This window comes from Miniopterus natalensis, chromosome 2 (assembly GCF_054644295.1).
Source record: "Miniopterus natalensis isolate mMinNat1 chromosome 2, mMinNat1.hap1, whole genome shotgun sequence".
NCBI classification, from domain to species: Eukaryota; Metazoa; Chordata; class Mammalia; order Chiroptera; family Miniopteridae; genus Miniopterus; species Miniopterus natalensis.
In genome coordinates, this window is record NC_142082.1 from 66,341,397 (window position 1) to 66,361,245 (window position 19,849).

Consider the following 19,849-nt stretch of genomic DNA (forward strand, 5'->3'; position numbering starts at 1 on the left):
TTTCACAAGAGTAAATCCATGCATGTTCGCAGCAGCTGATCAATTGAATGGCTCATAAAAATATTATATTGTTATACCCAGTATTCACGAGATTAATTCACACAGAGAGCGAACTGAGCGTTTGGAGATTTATTATGCTGGCGGCTGAGGGGCTCATGCCCTAAACAGACTCGCAGCCCCGAACAGTCTTTGCAGGGAGGATATAAAGGCAAAACCCACATTCTGTTTGGCTAAGGGGACAGGTGGGGGACTAGCGAAGCGGCAGACAGAAGCTAAAATAAGCGTTAATTAACATTCTTGGTTAACTACTCCCTGGAATTTACTCCCTGGAATTTACTCCCTGGAATTTTTATGGCGGAAACCTTTTACAAAGTTTACAAAGAGCCAGGAGAAGGGGAAGAGGTCATCCTTTACCAGATTTTGTTGCTCTTGTTTATCTTCAAAGTAGCAATTGTAAAGGCTGAAATGGGAGTGCTAGACTCCAATATGTGCACTATTTTACAAAACAGTTTAGGGTAAATTAAAAATGGGGTAATTATTGTGATTATTTATTTTAGGAAGGGAACTCTCACTAAATTTAAAATGTGTGAGATACAGAATTTGGTGTGTACAGATGCCTTAACAGTTTATAGAAAAACGTGTACAAAAACAATTAACAATAATAATAAATGTCATTTATTTAGCACCAGCAAGTCTCCAAACACTTTGCTTACCTATGCCTTTATACTAAACTTCATTCAAATAGATATAAAAGAACAAAAACCAAACAAAACCAAGATTCACTGTCCCAATATGGTCTAATGCAGACATAGTTATGCATTAGATTTTAACTGTTAAAGGGACTGCAAATTTAAGAAGTACGGTTGGAGTTTAATCATAATTTGAACCCAAATCTTCTCATACTAAGTCCAACTTTAAAAACTATGTCATACTGATATTCCATAATACAAATAAACATAAAGGATAATATTGTAGCTATTATTGCAGAGCATTCGACTTTGGCTTCCTTTTAAGCACTCCTAAATTAAAATGTTCTATTCTTTATCAAGAGTGCTATCTTAAGAGACGCACCTCTGCAGGTGGTAAATAAACCCCTTCCAGTTTTATAAGACACACTTGATTAAAAATGGTTTTTAATTCAGAGGTTTTGAACTAATTTAAATTTTGCTAAATAATACAGCTGTTTTATACTAATTTTACTAAAATTTGTCAGATTCTTGTCCTTTTTTACAGATCCTTAAAAAAAACTGATTTATTTTCTAAGTGTTTGCAGATAAGACTTTTAGTGCACAATTCTTTTTACAAGCAAATGAGGTTAACTCAAGGAAAATTCCATAGAATCTTTCTCCCACTGTTGGCTTCTTACAATACTCTTATTTAAAGCATTATTAGCTAATAATGTAAATGTAAAAATTATAACCTGCTAGTTTCTAAATATCAGCTACAATACCAGTGCCATTCTGCCACAGCCTAACTTGTCCATAATCAGCCTTTTTCATATTTCCTATAGCAACTATTCCACAAGTTGCCTTATTCAACTTGGTCCAAGGCAAATAAACAGAGCAAATACAGTCCTCAAACCTTTAACTTCCCTCAGAGCCCTCAGATCAAACTTATCTATAACAGAATCCTTTTTTATATTCTTCTTGCCTCAACCTTCTCATTTTGTTTCATTTGCTTTCTCTTCACTCCCAGACTTTTGAAAATAACAAGAACAAAAACTAAAAGCTTTCCAGTTACCCAAATCAATTCACATCGCAATCCCAGCCTTTGACTTTCACTCCAAAAGTATATTGCTGCTGAAGTCATCCATGCAAAGGCCCACTTTATGTTTTCATTTAATCTGACCTACTGTGAGCTTTTGACATTGCTACTCGCCCACTGTGCTTGTGGAACTCTCCTCTCTCTTGCATCTCCTGAGTTTGCTCTCCTATGTTCTTCCCCTATCATGAGTATAACTACTCCTCTTAGGATTATTAATGGATCTCTCTTCTTCTGCATACTTAGGAAATTTTATTGCTCTCTGTTATTCATTGGCCAACCTCTTGCTCCAGATCCTTTCCTGAGTGGAATCATCTTCACAATCATGTGTTCTTACGATTTCCAGTCTATGGATGATTGCCATGTCCAGACTCTCCCTCTGTTCTGAGATACATTACCGTCTGTGTATGTCACAGACAGCTTTAAATTGATAAGGCTCAATCTAAATTAATTAGCTTTGACTTCTAAGTTCTACTCCTCCTATGCTCACTCTCTTGCTTAATGATATCATCATTTACTTATTTTATAAATAAGAAATAATAGAATCAACCTCAGCTGCTTTTTTCTCTTCAATCTCCACTACCTGTCTCACAATCAAATCCATCAATGTGCCATACTGTTTTATCAATTAAATAGATTTTAGGATATAGCTTAAAATTGTCATCTGGACATTGTCTAGATATTGAATTCGATTTAGATTTTAGAACAAGATTTTAGTCAAGAAAAAAACAAAATAAGAATCATAAACTTTGAAGAAAAATCCATTATGCATTTTTATTTGTCTTGTAAAGAATGAACATGAGATTAGATAAAAATATTTCATTAATCACAGTCACTTATTTTATGACCCTTATTAAATCATAAAGCCATATTATTAAAAAATAAACATACTAGAATTCATTTTAATCCATCTCTTTTTCATTACTTATACTGGATTTTTTTTTTTAATTAGGATTGTCATCATAATGTACCAAAGTTCCTAATTTTTCCCCCTGTCCTAGAAATGTCCCTTCTCTGCTTTTTCTCCCTGCTTTTTGTTTTCATTTCATCCAGGATTAGATTTCTAAATATTAGAATTGCATAACCTATTACACTATACTGAAACTACTCACAAGGGCAAAGAAAATTTAGCTTTTTTATTTGATGTATAACTGACTCAATATTATAAGTCTTTCTGAACATGTAATAAAAATAATTTTAATTTTTAATTAATTTTTAAATAATTTTAATTAAAATAAATTTAATTTTGTAATATATTTTTTTGGGGGGGCTGGGTACAGTGAACTTTATTGATGGTGCAGGACAAGGTAGGGCTCCCTAAGCCCCCCCTTCTTTAGGGGGTCTGGGATAGAAACTGTGGAGGTCAGGAGATTGTGTGTTGGGGGATCGATTTGGGGTAAGAACTCCCCAGCAGCTGAGGGCCTCTTTTCCTCTTGCTGGGGCTGGTGGTCCAGGGGGCTCTTACTCCTTGGAGACCATGTGGACCATAAGGTCCACCACCCTGTTGCTGTAGCCAAATTCATTGTCATACCAGGAAACAAGCATCAAAGGTGGAGGAGTGGCTGTCACTGTTAAAGTTGCAGGAGACAACCTGGTCCTCAGTATAGCCCAGGATGCCCTTGAGGGGGCCCTCTGATGTGTGCTTCACTACCTTCTTGATGTCATCGTATTTGGCAGCTTTCTCCAGGCAGCAGGTCAGATCTACAACTGACACATTGGGGGTGGAGACACGGAAGGCCATGCCAGTGAGCTTCCCATTCAGCTCAGGGATGACCTTGCCCACAGCCTTGGCAGCTCCAGTAGAAGCAAGGATAATGTTCTGGGCAGCCCCTCGGCCATCACACTTCCCAGAGGGACCATCCACAGTCCTCTGGGTGGCAGTGATGGCATGGACTATGGTCATGAGTCTCTCCACGATGCCAAAGTTGTCATGGATGACCTTGGCCAGAGGGGCCAAACAGTTGGTGGTACAGGAGGCATTGCTGGCAATCTTCAGGGAGTTGTCATACTTGTCATGGTTCACACCCATCACAAACATAGGGGCATCTGCAGAAGGGGCAGAAATGATGACCCTCTTGGCTCCACCCTTCAAATGAGCCCCAGCCTTCCCCATGGTAGTGAAGACACCGGTGGACACCACAACATACTCAGCACCAACATCACCCTATTTGATGTTGGCGGGATCTCGCTCCTGGAAAATGGAGATGGACTTTCCATTGATGACAAGCTTCCCGTTCTCAGCCTTGACTGTGCCTTTGAACTTGCCATGAGTAGAGTCATACTGGAACATGTAGACCATGTAGTTGAGGTCAATGAAGGTGTCATTGATGGCGACAATATCCACTTTGCCAGAGTTAAAAGCAGCCCTGGTGACCAGGCGCCCAATATGGCCCAATCCATTCACTCCCACCTTCACCATCATGTCACTGGTTTGCAGCTGGTACTGTGAGGGAAGATGCCGCTGTCTGATGAACAGGAGGAGCAGAGAGCCTAATTTTGTAATAATTTAAATAGTCTATTTTACATGTTCATTCTTTTGGGAGGAAAATTATTAGTCTCTTAAATTTTAGTTATGCAAATCCTTTCATTTTCCCTCTACCCTGCCTCATTAGGTGTTTCAGAATATGAAACACCTATTGACTTCTGCAGTGGTGATTCTAATAACTCTCGTATTGCCCAATAGCTTCTCCACATGCTGGTGGTGCTTCCTGAATGACACAGTTCTACCTTAGCTGACACACTTTGTAGACTTCTCAGGATGTCTTCCATGTCCTCCTGAACTCTCAACTCTTCTGATTACTATGCAGTCTTGACTTGTGGGTAAAATTTCCCTTTGAAACAGCAGGCTCCAGGAAGGTTCACTAGCCTTGACCTCAACTACCTTCCCAGTCTCCTCTATGGAGCGCCAGGAGGCTCTGCAGGCTATCCTCTGCACTGGGCACTGAGGCAATCAGGAGACTCAAAACTGGATTCCAACTAACCATGATGCATGCACCACTGAACCCTAATGGGGCCATCCTCTGCATTGGGGGAACAGCCTAGAAAGTGATCACCTCCCAAAGTCTCAGACATGTCTTTAGCATACTGTTCTTCATGGAATCCTGGAGCTGAAGCAATTTGGCTTTTTTATTTGTGTTTTTTGTTTGTTTTTTCTGAAAGTGTAAGGGACACATTCGGAGCATCTTGCTCTTCTGTTTCTCTCTCTTTTATTTTTAACACAAACCTCCAAAACTGGAAGGCTAGTTGTTCTATTTTCTACTTCCTTATCAAGTTTGCCAGTTCAAATCGTTATTTGATTAAAAAAATGATAATGAAATTTAGCTTGGTCACTTTTTTGTTACACTGATAATAACCTCTTCCTTGAGGTAATAAATTTCATGGTTTGGTGCAGGTGAAAGCCAGCAAAAGAATGTTATTTAAGGGTTGTAGTGAAGCCCCAACAGTTGATTTTTCGTGTTTTTTTTTTTTTTTTTTTATGAAAATACACAATTTAAGCTTTGATTGCCTGGGCTTCCACTTTCAAAACAGTTATCTCTAATAAACAAGTTGCCAGCCACTTGAATAGATAAAAAGCCACTCCTGGATCTTTTGTCCCCAATGTTCCTTTGTCTGATTTTGATAATTGATTGTTTGGGTCCCTTGTTTTTCTCTCCCTGTGTTTTAAATTTACACTCTTATGTTTTAAATTCACCTATAAAGAGTGAGTCCCTCAAATCTAGGTCCCCACCTTCCACTCCAACAAAAGCAGATACCAAGGCTTGTGCTCTTTCTCTCCTTCTCTACTTGTGACCTCACTGTGTGGCCCCAGGTGTATTTATTTTATTACAAAATAAAACCTTGTTGTTGTTTTCTAAAAGCTCCTTGATGGTTATTGCTGAGAGTGTCTTACTCACATCATAAAAATCCCTCTTATAAAAAGCATTTATCTTTGCGTGTGTTTTTTAGCACACCATATTCCTTTATACCAGCATAAGTTGTTTTTGTTTTTTTTTAATTATTGCACTTTTTGCCCAAAATATCCTTTACCCTCTTCCATGCTTATGCTCTGAAATATATTCATACATCAGTGGCCACTGTGAAGTTTTTCTCTGAGACTTCCATGTGTTGCCAGTGGAACTAAGATTCTTTCACAAAGTAACAAGAAATGTATTTTGGGGACTTGCGCATTAGGAGGACTTGAGGCATAGTAGTAACATTTATGGGAGTGAAAACAAAGCCTTTCCCCAAGGTTCCCAGTGCCTCATCCATGACCAGGTGGTTCAGCTCTGCTTGCTGCAGAAGTCAAGTGCTCAACAGGTGGGTCCGGATCCAGAACTCTAACGCCGTCACCCTGGACTCCAGAAGTCCAGCATAGTCCCTGCTCCTGGCTGCACTCTGCCCATTGGGCACCAGGCTTTAGCCAGACATTCAGCTTGCACTTGGGGCGCACAGCTGCCAGATCCGCACAGCTGCTGCGTGGAGAGAGTGCGGATGGATGAGCCCTGGGCCTTTCTTAAGCTTTAATTATATCTCCTTGGGTTTGGAAAGGGTTAAGCTTTCTTTCAAACTAAGCAATCTTTTTCCTAATTCTTTGGGGCTTGTGCTAGGCCCTCCCTTTCCTAGCTCTACTGTGCTCTTATCCTATCTGGTCTTTTCCTGATTTTCCTGGGCTAGACTCCTCCCCTTTATAGTTGACATTTTAGCTTCTACTGCACAGGCCTCAATAGAGGAATTTACGTTTCTCTTTTATACACCCCACCCTGGTAATCCCCCAAAAGGGCTGGTTGTTCAGGGAGATGGAAAGCCGGTTCTTCCAACCCCCTTGTGAATTAACTTGGGGAGAATGCAGCTGTTCCCTGGGGAATCAGAGAATGCCACAGCTTCCTAGTTAATCAGCCTTAAGGTCTGATGAGCTCCTTAATCAGCCTTACTGTCTAGTTCTATTTGCTCCTTTTGTTTATTAATAACTAACTAGCTATCTACACTAACACAGGTATAGTTAGTTGCTTCTTCTTCTGTGCTTATTTTCCCATCAGGGAAATTTTAAGGTTTTTCACAATATTTCATCATTCCCAAAATAATTTATCTCCCTCTATACTATGTCCTCCTGGTAAACAGAGACTGAGTCTAATTTATCTTACCAATGCTTGGTAGGTCCTTCCCAGTGCAGCACAAAATAAACTTCTATTTAATTAATTAATCATTTAAGAATAATATTGACTTAAAATAATAATGACCTATATAATTCAGTTTATTAATTAAAACAGAAATTGTTTATTTGCTTAAAATTGTTTCAATAAACTAATCCATTTAACAAAATGTATCAAATGTCCATCATAAGTCAAGCATTATAATAAGTCCTGGGGGTCTAATAAAAAATGAGGTTTCTTGCCCTAGCAGGCTTACTCAGTGGTTAGAGCTTTGGCCCACGGACTGAAGGGTTCCCTGTTTGATTCCCGCTAAGGGCATGTACCTCTGTTGCAGGCTTGATCCCTGGCCCCAGTTTGGGTGTGTGCTAAAGGCAACCAATCAATGTGTTTCTCTCCCTTCCACTCTCTCTGAAAAAGCAATGGAAAATATATGCTTGGGTGAGAATTAAAAAAAAAAGAGGTTTCTTGAGAAAATGTAGACCTTAACCCTGAATAAGCAGCAATAACATCATTTTTGTATTCTCAATTTTTACTTACAACAAATCATTTCTACAGCATGACTCTTTGTTCAGTGATATAATTTAATCTCCAAACCTCAACTATCTAGATTAGAATTTATTTATGATCACTCATCCAAATAAATACAGATTAAATTATTATATGATAAAATTGATACTACTATAATAACCTGGTTATTATTTAACAGGAAAGGCATGAAAGGGAAGGCTAAATATAGGGACACCGTTTATACAGCTTTGCCAAAAAGCTACATTTAATACTGTCCAAGTCTGTCCCCACCCCCGTCCATTCCCCTGTCCCCCACTCATCTGTGGGGAACGGGAGTAGACAAAGGAGGCTGAGACACATGCCCAGCAAGGTCTGAGTGACATGGGAAAATGCTTGTCAGTCAATCACACCTGGAAACAAGTAATTGGCCAGGATGGGCATGACCACTGCAAGTGCACAAAATCTAAATATGTAAACTTCTAGACACATATAAAGGAGCCACACTCTTGGCTTCAGGGCACCGGGTCCTCTTGAGACCCCTGCTGCAGGGGCTGCATTCCCTTATGTGTACATGTTGCACAGCCAGATTGGGCTCCACACATGACTAAAAGACTTGAATCCGGCCTGAATAGTAAACTACCCCCGTCTGCAACACGGAACGGAAGCTCTGGACACAGGCCTTGTTTCTGGCTCTGCTGAAGTCCCAGCTGCACCTTTTCCAGGACTGGCTTTTCCAGGAAGGTCAGGGGACTTTGGAATCCACGAAATGTAACTTTATGCAAATAAAGCTTGTTTCCACATTCCATCCTCTTGTGTGAGTCTTAGAAATTTCATTTTCTGAAGATACTGAAAAAGCCTCATTCCCACTCATGTCTGTGAAGCCTGGCCCATTAATTTCTCTGGCATCAAAATGAATGTTTCCATGATAAATTACTTAATTTAACTGATACGTATTTTTATGTCAATCTGTACATGGACAATCTTACATGTTGTAAGTACTTAATAGAATAGAATGTGCAGTAATATCATCTTCTTACTGGGGTTACTTTACAGTTTAAGAAAAACCTGTTGATGAGAGAGAAGCTAAAAAATAAAAACTTTTTATCTCTTTCAATAATAAAAATAAGAGGCAAGCTATATTACAATTTGTAGTTTCTTGACCAATAACACTCTGTTCTTTTAATAACTATATTCATTAACTTTTTAAATTTAATTTCACATTTTCACAAGCAAAACAATATTCTTAAAGATATTTTCTTAAATTAAGATACTTTATTGCTAATACATATATTTCTTTATAATATTGGAATGCAAGATTTATCATCTCCTTAATTCTCATGATTAAACACATTTGTAGATTATTTTCACAGGAAATTTAAAAATAACTTAAAAATACCTTTGATGAAATATAATTAGAAGATCCTTTTTTATGGTTTTGTTCTCACTTCATTGTTCTTCATGAAATTCATAGGAATACTTAAGAAAAGCCAATTTAAAAGCAAAAACAAAAAACATCAATAAAAGCAGTTTGAGAAACTTATCTGTTTTGATTAATGTAAATCAAATAATATTAAGTACACAAATTTTCCCTGTTTAAGTGTTGTGTTGTTCGTAATAAATTGAGTTTTTGATAAGCAGATCATCGTTTTACAGACGTGTGTTTTTTTCTAAATGTAGTTATTGTCTACTATCTGCCAACATTTTACTCAGTAATGATAAAATGATAGATAGCCTAAAGAGATGCACTAAATAGAGCTGTAAACATGGATAGAGTAATAGACACCCAGATCACAATAGCCTCCTTACAAACACGTGAAATTGCTAATGTACTTTAAAGATTTATGGAGTTTTCTCACTACAAAACACTACCAGTTTAAAATCTTCATTATGGCTGTATCATATAACTCTACCAGTGATCTTTTTCTTCCCTGCTTACTGTTAATTACTAGAATTGAGTCATCAACCAGCAAAATATTCAATTCTACTCTAATGACAATGCACTGCAAAGTAATTCTACTAATATTAATGCTGTCTTTCAGAATACTACTTACTCCCTAACTGCCATAACCAAATTTTAATAATAATGATTAACATTAATTCAACACTTGGTATATGGCTTAAATATCATAATTCAGTTAATTTTCAAACAACTCTGAGGTATGCAAAATTTTAGCCTGTTTATGAATATTAATTTGACTGAAGATCTGTCTATTAAGTACCAGCACAGGGACTTGACCCAGGTCTCTAACACTGATATTTCTTTGAGCAGATAGCACTCGGTCCTAGATTATAGAGGACCTAACCAGAGAGCTTATAGCATACAGTGAATGAAACTGTTTAATTTATTTAGTAGTTTTCAGTGGCATACCAGGTACTAATGATGAAAAAGTGAATGAGATGTGATCTCTACCCACAAAAGGCCTACATTCCAATTGGAAAGATAAGATATACAAATATATTTCATATAAATGACATAACAGTGACCCTATGGATAGAATGGTCAAGTCTACCTGTGTAATGATAGTAAGGTTTTTAGGTAAATAATAAAAAAGAAAAATTCATAAACTTAGTTTTAAAATATTTACAAGTTACACTTACAGAAAAGTATATATATAATCTAGACATACACACACATAAAAAATAGAATATCAACCATTTCAGTTTTTAAAACCAAAATGTAAAAATGGTAATGTATAATGTGTCAATTTTTAATGTTAGCAATGATTAGACACAGCAGGTTAGTGACTAAACAAACAGAAAGACGGGAATAGGAAATATACAGATACTGGACATCAGACCATATAAGTGTTAAGGGTCAGTCAAAAACAATGAGATTTGGAATGTTGCATTAAAAGAAAAAAGAAAAAGAAAAAACAAGCTGCTAACATTTTTCCAAAAGAGCTTTATTGAGTGTGGCAGTGCTTACTCATTAAGGGATGCTAGACTAGTAATAAATGTTTGAGAGAGCAAGTATAAGATTTGTTCTGTAATGTGTTTCCATGTTTTACATGATAGTCTAATACATTTAAAGTGATATATTTTAAATTTTATCTTTCTGGTGTGCAAAAACACACATTTGTGAAAATTTGTGAGATTACTCTACAGTTGATGAGTATATAAAACACAACTAAGTATTTGGTCTTAAGAAATTTGGAGGAAGAAAACTTGCTTAGCACAAGTCACAAATTTATATACAGTAATACATGCTACAAATGGCTGTATAACTTCAAATCAAGAACTTAGTTTGGTATGAAGTCAGAATTTTTATTGCCTACCCATTTCATCTTCAGAATATCACTACATCATTTTTTATTCAAGCAAACAAATTATGTATATATGTACTCAGAATTATGTTGAATTCTGTGAATGATTGAAAAGGTATATAGAAGAGAATTTTGTCCAGACAAAGCTTTTGTTTTTCTTGGGATGACAATCATCACTAAAATAAAAATGTATATTTATACCTCCCTGCCATGTAAGCTTAAAATCAGAAAGAAGTCTAACAGCAACCAAGGCAGAGAAGAATAATCTTACCTTTTATTAACTGAATATCTGTGTTTTCCTCAAATTCATATGTTAGAGCCAAACCCCTAACTTGAAGTATTTGGAGAAGTGGCCTTTGGGAGTTAATTAGGTTTAAATGAGGTCATGAGGATGGGCCCCTCAGGGTGGGATTAGTTTCCTTAAGATAAGAGGAAGAGATGGGAGCTTGCTCTCCCTGCCAAGTGAAAACACAGCAAGAAAGTAACTATCTGCAAGCCAGGAAGATATTTCTCACCAGAACCCAACAATGTTGGTGCCCTGACCTATCAGACTTCAGGCCTCCACAACTTTGAGAGATACATTTCTGTTGTTTAAGCTACCCAGTCTGTGGTATTTTGTCATGCAAGTCCAAGCAGATTAAAACAGTACCCTCCTGCTTGTCTCCAAAATTGCTGTCTAGGCTTGAATATTTCTCCACTTCACTCAGGTTGAGCAGACACATAACTATTCTCTCTAATAACAATATGAAAACTAAATAATATAAAATAAGACATGGTGGCATCCAAAATAAGGAGATACTCTGTGGGGATTACAAAGAAGAGAAATATATATTACAAGTCTGCTTTTTTTACTAATTAAATTCAAGAAAATGTGTTCCATGGTTGGAAAAAAAACGAAAAAACATGTAATAAGAATTAGTAAGGTAATAAGTGGAATTAACTAATTTCCCACATGAAAAGAAAAGAGATTAATAAAAATAATAACAAAACACAGCATCATAGTAAAAGTAATCATGAATGGTGTAGATAACAGGGTCAGTGGTGTATACCAGGGAAAATGTAAAACATAATCAGTTTGCTGGAGAAAAGAAGAGAATAGAAAGAGCAAATGAAGAAAAAAAATTAAAGATGTTATGAAAAGCAGAATATTTTGCATAAGACATTTGTATAAATCAAGATTGTATAAAAGAAAATAAATTGGAAATAAATAATCATATATAAATACATTGAACTAAGAATATTGCCCCATATATTATGTCTTGAATAAAAGTAGATCAACCTAAAGAGCTTTTAAGTGGAAAAATATAACTGAAAATAAACACTAAGGCCACTTGTTCTTCTTGTAGGAGTGATGGTAGTAGGGTAGTAAAAGGATTTTAAATATATATGGATTCAACCAGTGAGCAACAACATAATTAACTGTGTAACAAAATACCCAGAAACCAAACTAGTGAAAGCAAAAGCCAAAATCAAGCTTTTTTAAATTCACAGAGAAAGAATTATAAAACTAACCAAAAAAAAAAAAAAAGGAAAGAGTAAATACTAGAGAAAAAAATTAAAAATTAGTAAATAGGATATCATTAAAACTTGAAATAATAGGTGATTTGAGAAAAAGATAAAATAAGTGTACAAATTTAAAATAAAATTTTATAGAATTACAATTTAACTATTTACTAAATATATATATTCAGAAAGTATTTTTAAATACTTTATATATATATAATACATGTATTATATATATACACTCAGGAAGTATTTTAAAAATCAGAATACAAATCAGAATAAAAGGACAGATTGCTAAAAAATATAAATTATCAGTAAGTCTTATAGAAGAAGTGGAGAATAAAACTAGACCTACCTTTATTGAACATAATAAAATAATATGTCTAATAATTATATTAAGTGGAATGCACTAGGGTCAGATGATTTTTAGGGTGAATTCTTTAAAATTTTCCAAGAATAGATTTAAAAAATATATATTGTTGCAGTGTATAAATAATTTTTTGAAGCTAGGAAAACTCTATTACCAAAAACGACAAAAGTAGTACAAAAAAGAATAGTAACAACAAATCACATATTTTATCATTAAAGAAGGCATTTTCATTAAAAAAATAAATTATAAAACTAACAAAAGAAATCCAGAAATACATAGTCAAGTAAAAATTTTTTTTCTGGAAATTTTCAGAAAGTATAATATGATTAGTCTATTAATGTTTCACTGTATTAAAACAATTTGATTAATTATACGTTAAAAGGAAATGTATGATTATGTAATAGATAAACTTTGATAAAATTAAATATATATGACAAAAGTTGTTAATAAAATATCAATAGAGGGATAACCTTTTTTGTGTCATAAGGATATCTATTGGCTATCCCATTTAATTTTAAGAAATTTGTCTGCTAGTGTGTTAATTTTGAATTTTAATCCAATGTAATAAAATAATTTATTGTGAAAAAAGAAATAAAGCCTACTGTTTCATATTTCAAAAAATAAGATGTTCTATCTAGAAAGGGCATAAATATTGATTCATATGCTTTCAGGAATAATGATAGATCAGTTATTAGTTTTAAAATAAAATTAAATAATCATTTTTACCATGTTTGACACTATCTTAAATTGAGTAACAGAGTAATAAACCGGGATCCCCTTTACACAAGTAACCAAAATCATAAATGTACAAAGATTGTTTGTGCAGAAATTTAAATCCCAGTAAAATTCAAGCTTTGGAAATCTTAATTTATTTTCCCCAAAGATAGTTCATTTTTAAATGTTCTAAGTTTGCAATAATGGAAAAATAATTTAATGAAGTGCTCAGTGAATGTCATGGATTCTATCTGCTCAGTACAGATGAGCAGGTGGTCAAGTGTTTCAGCTCAACTTACATGATAATGACATGGGTGGTGTGGGATGTAATTAATGGATTATAAATGGCTCTTTCAGAAGCTACTTTATGTTACAAAAAAAATATCATACATTTCCTAGGACAAACGTTTTGAATTTCTGACTAGAGAAACCCCAGGTATATAGACTGAAATAGACATGTTAAAAACAAAGCTGTAGTTAAGCTGATAAGATCATAAAAGCATATTTTTTAAAGTGCAGTTTGTTTCTTACTGTGATTTTTTGCAGATGCTGTAAAAATAAGTTTAGTTGAAAAGTTATTTTGTAAAAGACTTAATGTAGGATTTCCTGGTAAACAAGCTTCATTATTGATTTTTTAAATTTTTAATGAAAATCAGCGAATTTTGCAAAGTCTGAGTCTTTGTAGAAGTGGTAAATGAATCATTTCAGCTTAAGTCTATAAATTTTAGTTTTTCATGTAACACGCTTTTTTTTCCACTTTTACATAAATCAAATTATTTTAAATAAGGCAAACATAGTGTAAAATTGGTGATCTATTTTTTCATTAATGATATTGCTGTAAAAAGGAGAGGGGGCTCACTGACACATACCACTGTTGTCCCAGAGTACAGGCACATAGATTTGGGGGGATAATTTAAAAGCAGAGAAGTTGCAAAGAGCGTCCTCTGGATTTTCATTCTTTTACAGCGTGGAGAGGCATGGAGCTACTTTGTACGTGTCATAGTCGAGGTTTCAGCAGAGGGAGGCCAGCTTCTGCCAAAAGGCTAGACATGGAACCAGAACATACCAACTGCAGAAAGGAGAAAAGTCACCCCATCCCTCATAAAAACATAAGTTAGCAGCCTACAATGAGCTACAGAGCACCTAGTTTCACTGTACCGCAGAATCTCTGGTCCAGAAGCAGTGTTGGGAGTGTGCATACTGAGAACCAAAGACGGCATTCCTAGGCTCTGGGAACAGACAAGAGCAGTGACAATAGTTCAGCTAAGTCAATTTTTGGAAGTGCTTTAATAATTCACCATCCATGTGGCCTTACAGATGCGTATTGGTTAAATTTCAGTCTTGTCTTTTATTATGTTATATACCGTATCTTATGTTAGAAAATTCCCTTTTTTATTAATTTGATCTGAAGCTGTAATGGAATCACAGTTTGGAAGTCTTGGGAGGGGATCATTGTATTTGATATGTTGGAAGAATGCAAATAATTTGTAGGCAGAAGGCCAACTATGGTGGATTAAAGATAATTAGAAATTTTTTGCCACTTTTCTTTCAGGCAGTGAGATCTAGTTGTCTTCCCCTTGAATCTTGGCTAGCATGTGACTTCTTTAACCAACAGAGTATAGAAAAAGTGACTCTTTCCCATCCTGTCCTTTAAGAAGCTGGAAGCTTCAGCCTAGGTCTCTTGAATCCTGATATGCCATGCATGAAGTTTGAAGTCTGCCAAAGAAATGATAGGGAGAGGCCCAATGACTAAATTAAGAGGAGCCTTCCAGCTATTCATGTTTGGATTAGGGGTATGTGCATGAAACTGTCTGAATCTGTAGATCATTCCAATCAGAATCTAACAAACCCTGTGCATATTCTTGACCCACAAAAATCATAGGATATGATAAAAAGTTTTTAAGTCACTAAATTGGGGGGGGGGGGGGGGTTGTAGTTTGTTATACTTTAATCAATAACCAGAACAAAATTTTCTTCAAATGTATATCACATTTTCATCCAAATTCAATAAAATTTAAAGTTTTTGTGTTTTTTTATTAGTAGTAGAAATGTCTTACATGGAAGAAATGTGAGATTCAAACAAAACAAGATTGTAAAAGAAAATTAATGAAGAACTGCAGGGTCACCTATAATATGTATTCTAAACTTTAGAGAATTTAGGAGAGTTTGATATTGGTGCTATAAAAACACCCAGAGCAATAGAACTAAACCAAAAATAAAGAGATTTCTGTTTACATAACTGAGTTTATGAAAAATATGTCACAGAGAATAATTCTTTCATGGAGTATCCCAAATAGCGCTGTGTATGTAAAAAGCATTTCTAAATTGAATGAAACTGAAATCCCAAAGAAGTACAGTAAAATGTGGCTGAATATTAGCTTGGAATTTTTATAATTACTTAAAAAGTATATTTACTCATGTGTTTTAATTTTCTAAGCTTCAATTATTTGTGGGCAGAAATCAAATGTATGTCTTTCTTAATCTCTCACAGTGATTATCACAGTTTAATATTTTTCATGAAAAAAGTCATACTTTCTTCTAAATACAAATGTTTCTTCCAAAATGCATTAAAAAATTATTTAGTAACAATTTTGGTTTATATTATTAAAACTTAGACATCTTTCCCTAACTAATGTGAGAAAAATTTTCATGCAATCAATTTTTGTTCTCCTACGGAATCTTGCTTCCAAGAAATCAGAGTACAGGCTGTTCTTCCAGTTAATATACAGTCATATAGTAAAAATATATAGTTTCCCATGTGCAAGGGCTCATGATATTGTCAATTGACATTTAGCAGCACGTATTTTTTGGCTGCCAGTTCTTCATTTTGCATAACACTTTTTTATATAAAATTAAAATGTAGGAAAATTTTCAGTTGATATGCCCCTGTGGGATTACAGCATGATCTACATCTGTGTAATAGTTGCAGATTTCTAATGTACACAGATAGCCACACTTACAAACTCTGACATTTTCCCACACCCAAGACTTACATGCTGAAGTGCTGAACAATTACAGAAGAAAAAACAATGCATCATGGAAAAAAGTAGTATAAAAGTAGATAACACTAAGTAGAGTTGCCATACAGTAAACCATTCACTATGACAGTTCTATTCTTTCTGCATAGATAACTAAAATACCAGTTAGTGAATAAGGCCATATATTCATTTTGGAAGGAGTTTGTACTTCTAGGCAATATCATAAAACATTCTTTAAATCATAGACTGGTTATGTAGCATTTCAACTCAAAATTTTTCTTATTATTCCTGACATATTGGTAATAAAGTTATATTTTCTACAAATTTCCACTGAATACTATCTTAAGTATGCTAATGTGAATGCTAGTTGTTTGAGTTTACATTTTATTAAATTCATGCTAGTATTATTGCTGTCCTTTGCCTCCTTGTACATATTAGCAACAGGGTTAGGGGATGGAGCTGAATACTAGGCACTTTACAGACATGGAACAATCATTGAAGAAACAATTACTAGTTTCTTAACTGCTACTAAGACTTGAACTCACTCATTTATTTACATACACAATTAAAAGGATTATTTGCAGCTCATAGTTAATAAATGGCAAGAATTCAAAGATTAATATGGTCTTTGAGGAGGCCACAATTTAGTGAGAACTTAAACCCATAAGATTTGTATATTGCAATACTATTGTTTTACTGAGCATACAAATCAGATACAAAGAAAGAGATATATAAAAACGAATGGAGGGATTTAATCTAATCATTCATCTATGCAGAGGTTTCCTTAGCAATATCAATGAGCTGAGCCTTGAAAGCTGAGCTTTGGGCCTGGCCAGGCGTGGCTCAGCAGTTGAGCATCGACCTGGGCTCCAGGCGATTGGGGTTCAATTCCCGGTCAGGGCACATGCCCGGGTTGTGGGCTCCATCAATGACTCTCTCATCGTTGATGTTTCTATCTCTCTCTCCCTCTCCTTTCCTCTCTCTGAAATCAATAAAGATATATTAAAAAAAAAAAGAAAGTTGAGTTTTGGGAAAAACTTCATTGGGGAGATACATAGATAATATATATTATGTATATGTACTCTATTTTGTCATTACTGATATTGTATAAAGGAGAGAGGCTCACTGACATACACCACTTGCTACAGAGCACAGGTACAAAGATTTGGGGTGACAATTTACAAACACAGAAGTTGCAGAAAACATATATACATATATATGAAATCAAAGGTGTTCCAGGAAGCAAAAACCACCAGAAAAGGCAATATTTAACATAAATGTGCTGATGAGCAAGGAGCATTGAAATCAATGCCTTGAGGAGATAAAGCTTTAATATTAATGGAAGTCAGGTGATGGAAATCTGGGACATTTCACCTTTACTCTGCACCTGAATTTAGTTTTTTTGTAGAGGTATTGTTAGGGTTTGACCAGTGATGCGTCCTATGAAAGAATTCACAACTAAAAGAAGAGATGCAAAGAGGAAGTTTATTTTACTTTTCAAGAGAGGAAAGGGCTCATGTATTGCTAATTAATACAGGGCAGGAAAGAAAGTGTGGCAAGCTCCTTTAAGCAATAGCTGTTGCTAAGTGACAAGCAAGGGAGGAGGATTCTGTTGAAGTTGAGCAGATACCACCGGTTGTCTTTAAAAGTAACAGTTTGCTTGCTTTCCAGGAGTCAGTCTGGCAGATGTCCTGGGGAGATGTCTTATCAGTATTTTTCACAAGCCTGTAAAACATGCTTAGAGCAAAAGTTATGAAGAGTTCAACAGAGGTTTGTTTGAAGGGGTGGGGAGGGCGGGAAGGGAACTTTCAACTAACTAAAGACTCCTTGGTGCAAATTATCCCCGAGCTGTGAAAACAGCAGGGGGGAGGGGATGCCAGAATGTAGCTCTGAGAGTAGCTTACTTTGTCCGGCAGTTTGAACAGAGGAGCTGTTTGAATCAGAGGCGCCAACAATCTTGGGGTTTAATTACCAGGTGCTTCTCATAAATTGTGGAAGGACACAGCAAAGAAAAGGGAAGGCTTTTTTCTGTCCTTACAGGTATGACACTTTCTGATTTAGGCTTTTGGAAGAAGGAATTGATAAAATCACAAAGAACTGTTGGCAGCTGGGCAATCCAGTTATGGAATTATTGTACATTCCAGAACAGAGATAACAAGCACAAAATGTAAAGTACTAGAGATTGGGGTTATAAGAAGAGAAAGATTTATGGATGATGCAAACTGTTCAAATTTAAGCAATTGAGAATATTGTAAAACCATTAACTGAGCAATAGTACCCAGGTCTACAGGAAAAAATGCTGAGTTTTCTTTGGGAGATGTTGAGATGAGGGTAACTGCATATTCTTTGTGTAACTGGAGTACGGAGCTTCGGAGGGAAACCACATATATGTGGAAATCACAAATACATTAAGTCGTGTGAGGGGATGAAAGTGACATGGAAGAGTTTGTGGATTAAGGAGTGAAAGTGGACATAACTGGACTTAAAATGGTGGTGGAGAGAGAGACTTAATGGAAGGAATCAGGCATGTGGCTTGCAGAGTTCAGAGAAATACTAGTAGAGAGCTGTGCTCTAGAAACCAAGGAAGAAACTAAAGGCGGCTGGTGATAAATGTTTGGAAGAGACCAAACAGTTCAAGTCACAAAAAAGACACTCTGTGTCTTAAAGAAGCCAGTTTTATCAGAGTTTTGAAATAAAACTAAAATGTTAAGTGGTTAAAGAAGGAATGAATGAAAATGAAGTGATAGAACTGGATTTTAGACTACTCATCCACGTAAATTGGAATTTATGGAAACAAGAGAGCGATAGCTTGATATACAAGTTGATCTGAAATCATGCTTTGCAAATGAAAGTAAAAGTTGAATATATTCTTATATCAAGGAAGTAGCAAATAAACATCAGTTTAATGTTTCCTTTGGTATATTTATTATAAAATTACCCTAAAATAATTTGTGCTATTTTAAAGTCTCACAACTTGCTTTTACTTTCTTATTGTTATTTGGACCTGTAGTAAGTGTGGGAAAAATATAACTCAAGGTTAATATATATTTTGTGGGTCAGATAAAACATTATTGAGCTGTTGTAATAATTTCTGAGTTCCTTGAGAAAACACATTGTCATTATGTGATGTTGGCAGGCTGATGGGATGGCTTTACTTAGTCAATAACTAGGGATCGTTGTCTAACTTAGTCCTCATATATCTTTTTATGATAGGCATTAATTTTAATTCTACATAGAGGGAAAAGGAGACTGCTTGATAGCAACTTCATCATTTGGAATAAGAATAAATCTAGTTTTTGCCATTTTTTTAGCCACTTTGTGGCCTTTTATATTACACACAGATGTTATCTATAGCAATATATTTTTTATTACCCTATGAAATGAGCTCAACAATCACACATTCATCCATTGCTACCTCCTAACATTAAAGTGTTTAATGCAGTCTAAATCACCTTGTCACTTGCCATATATGAAACAATGAGGGAATAAATATTTCAATACTGCTCATTGTGTCTTATTTTTCCTAACTCTGGTTGTATATTTATTTGTAAGAAAGACATTTCTACTTAGTACATATAATATGCATTACAGAAGAACTAGATGGCTCTGTAGGATTTGTAGTGT

The 19,849-nt window shown here is 35.2% G+C and overlaps 1 long non-coding RNA gene and 1 pseudogene across 3 annotated transcripts in view; one reads left to right on the top strand and one right to left on the bottom strand.

Moving 5' to 3' along the window:
- The window catches only part of LOC148093693 (uncharacterized), a 152,207-nt gene that overhangs the window by 31,644 nt on the left and 100,714 nt on the right, over positions 1 to 19,849 (top strand). Inside the window, exon 3 of one of the 3 annotated variants that reach the window (XR_015713986.1) lies at positions 14,214 to 14,324. The exons of the other annotated variants lie outside the window; for them this stretch is intronic. This is a non-coding gene — a long non-coding RNA (uncharacterized LOC148093693). Of the gene's footprint in view, positions 1 to 14,213; positions 14,325 to 19,849 lie in introns of those variants that run through there. 3 annotated transcript variants of the gene reach the window in all.
- On the bottom strand, positions 3,203 to 4,180 carry LOC107545208 (glyceraldehyde-3-phosphate dehydrogenase pseudogene; annotated as a pseudogene).